Raw genomic sequence first — 3,081 nt, forward strand, 5'->3', positions numbered from 1 at the left:
ATTGCTGATTCTGCTCAATCTTTACTGTAATATACGAGAATATGCTTAACTGGTTAATGCCTTGTATGTTTGTAATTATTTTCATTTAATAAAAAAAAAAAAAAAAACTATTGTGCCAGCTAAACGCTCAACGCCGCAGTGAAGCTTCCGCCCTATGCTTCCTAGATTTGCCACGCCCCTGCAGCCTGATTGGCTAACCCGACCTCTATGTCCTTTCACAGTATTTTAACACCCGCGAGTGGCTTAATTACTTTTGGCGGGCATTTTACTGCAAATTACGGTAAGATGTAGCTTAATAATTGATCAAAATACATTAACTTTTCGTTACCACTGGAAAACCGTTGTTTTAACTTTAATGAACAATGGCTCAGTAAGTTACTTAATTCAGTGAATAAATCGCTCATTATCTTAGGTTAAGAATAAATGTAAACAAACACGCCCACGATTTGCTTACATATAAATTATTTACAGGTGAACCGGGGAAACCCGTAAATACCACAAATTTAAATAAACATTATCGCTTTTCTCAGTCCACACTGAGCAGCACATTTTGATCTGCTCAGAGACCCAAAAGAACAAGATTTTCAGACGGTGTGTCTATACAGTGCAGCTCATTGCCCCACATTCTCTTCAATTAAATTAAATTAAATTCAATAATGCTTTATTGGCATGAATGTAAATGATACAATATTGCCAAAGCTTTGTGTACATATATAGAAAAAAATGATAACACTAATAATAATTAATGAACATCACAGTAATGGAACTTACAACATCTTAGAATATGATACCACAGTCTCTCTCTCTCTCTCTCTCTCTCTCTCTCTCTCTCTCTCTCTCACACACACACACACACACACAAACTGGTGCACTATCCTTGTATCTATCTATCTAATCTATCTATCTATCTATCTATCTATCTATCTATCTATCTATCTATCTATCTATCTATCTATCTATCTATCTATCTATCTATCTATCTATCTATCTATCTATCCCCTCCTCCACTAGGGGGCAGAAAGAGTTTGGGGTAGTTGAGATTGAGAACAACGTGTCGCACTTATGATCCAATTTTAGAAACCGAAAAGTGAAACCGTTTGATTCAAGCGCGATTATAAATTTATCACTTTACCACTTGTGACAGAAAGACTGTTCACGTGATGATATGCAACATATGTGGCTGCTTTGAAACGATTTTATTTTCACAGGGAATATGTAAAACAAAACATATTGTCGCGTCTTAATCTGAAACCGTTGAAAGTCTGTAAATTTTCTGATAGTTGTGTAAGTGCATTATGACTGTAACAATCCAATTTTACGTAACATCCAAAAATCCCGATCAATAAAGAGTTTGGAATCGGCGGTGAAAGCCAAAGCAGCGCCTGTGGTTCAGTTCATAGCATGGTTGGGTTATAAGAAGCTGATTTAGGATGCGGTTTGAGTTTTTCTTCACGCGGGCTCCTTTGTCAACAAGTGTCCTCCTCCCTCTCTTGTGAGGAACGGTTACGGGGCCACGCGCTGTGGAAACCTGAGCAAACTTCACCTCAAGCACAGGACTGGGCGGAATAATGGCTGGACGTATGTGCATAAGTTTGCTGAAGCTTTGGCCAGGGGAAATGTAATATTTAGGAACCAGAATGTGTGCGCAAAAGTAAACGTGTTGTGTTGATCTCACGGTGTCACGCCAGGTCTCTGTCCAGCATCAGCACGGTTCAACCGGACCTCAGCTCGCATCTCGCTGGAAAGACCTACTCAGATTTATATGAACTGTCAGTCAAAGATCCAGAAACGTTCTGGGGATCCATCGCCAGGGAAAGGCTGACATGGACCAAACCTTTCGATCAAGTGACGGACTGCGATCTCACCAGCGGGAAAATCAACTGGTTTCTTGGAGGGCAGCTGAACGTCTCTGGTGAGTGGCACCTTTCTTCTTTAATACTTTATCGTGTTGATCGCTGATAAACCTCCACTGGCCGATATGCTAGATCAAATATTTTTATCTATCAGAACAAAAAGGTTTTATTTTAGCTGAGATGGTAATACATTTTCTCACGCTGCTTTATAAATCCACAAATAGCAACTTTCTATCTTGTCTACAGTGAGCTAGTAGTAATTTTATATTGCATTGATCGACAGTGAACTGTTTGGATGTACACGTGGCAAAGGATCCAGACAGAGTAGCCTTGATTTGGGAGAAAGATGAACCTGGCACAGAAGAAAGGATCACATACAGGTACATTTGTAGGTCCTGAGAAATTCACATGTGGCTCTTTATCACACCCCCAACCTCATCCACCCCCAGACTTACATTGTAATTTTCAACACACAGGGGTCATAGCAAGCAGTGTGTGTCTCTTTAAAATAACTAGGAACTACTTTCATGATGCTGTTATTTTAGATTTGCCACTAAATAATTTATTCGACTAGTGACTGGTAATAATCAGTTAGTCAGTACTGCCTCCTGATTACATACTTGTTGTCATTGCCAATAGTAAAAATGTAGCAGTTACATTTTACAATTATTTATATAATACTATATGATTTATTTAGTTGTATGTATTCATATTACAGTATCTATTTTGTATAATTAGCTTTTTATCTATAATGTTTTAGTAATTTTTTTATGCACTTTTCCTTTTGATTAGTTTACGTTTTTCAGTATTTTCTGTTTAGCTTAAATATAAAATTTAAGTTTTAGTGATTTTAGTATGTCTGCTTTCTGTCAGTAATTTTTTCATTTGTCTATTTTCTTCAACTAATATTTACATTTAATTTATTTTTAAGTTAATGAAAATGTTTTAAATAGTTTCTATAAACAGTATCAACAATGCAAGTTGTTGTTCCAGCTGGATTGAGATCTAATAGCATTATTTCCCTTATGAATTCTGCCTAAGACTAGGATTGTAGGTTTTCATTTAGATTACCTTTGCAGTCATGTAATGCTCACCTCAAATTAATCTTTAAAAACATTAATAATTTAATAACACTGCGAAATGTAATCTCAAATTGAATATCAGTTTTCATACCATTCTCCATAATATTGTAATAGATTAGAAATCCTGGCCTTGCTGGGATTGACAC

The 3,081-nt window shown here is 36.6% G+C and overlaps 1 pseudogene; it reads left to right on the forward strand.

Moving 5' to 3' along the window:
• The first annotated feature begins 1,568 nt into the window (after positions 1 to 1,568).
• LOC113095761 (acetyl-coenzyme A synthetase 2-like, mitochondrial) lies at positions 1,569 to 2,542 on the forward strand (annotated as a pseudogene).
• Positions 2,543 to 3,081: the final 539 nt, after the last annotated feature.

Source organism: Carassius auratus, unplaced genomic scaffold (genome assembly GCF_003368295.1).
Source record: "Carassius auratus strain Wakin unplaced genomic scaffold, ASM336829v1 scaf_tig00215781, whole genome shotgun sequence".
NCBI classification, from domain to species: Eukaryota; Metazoa; Chordata; class Actinopteri; order Cypriniformes; family Cyprinidae; genus Carassius; species Carassius auratus.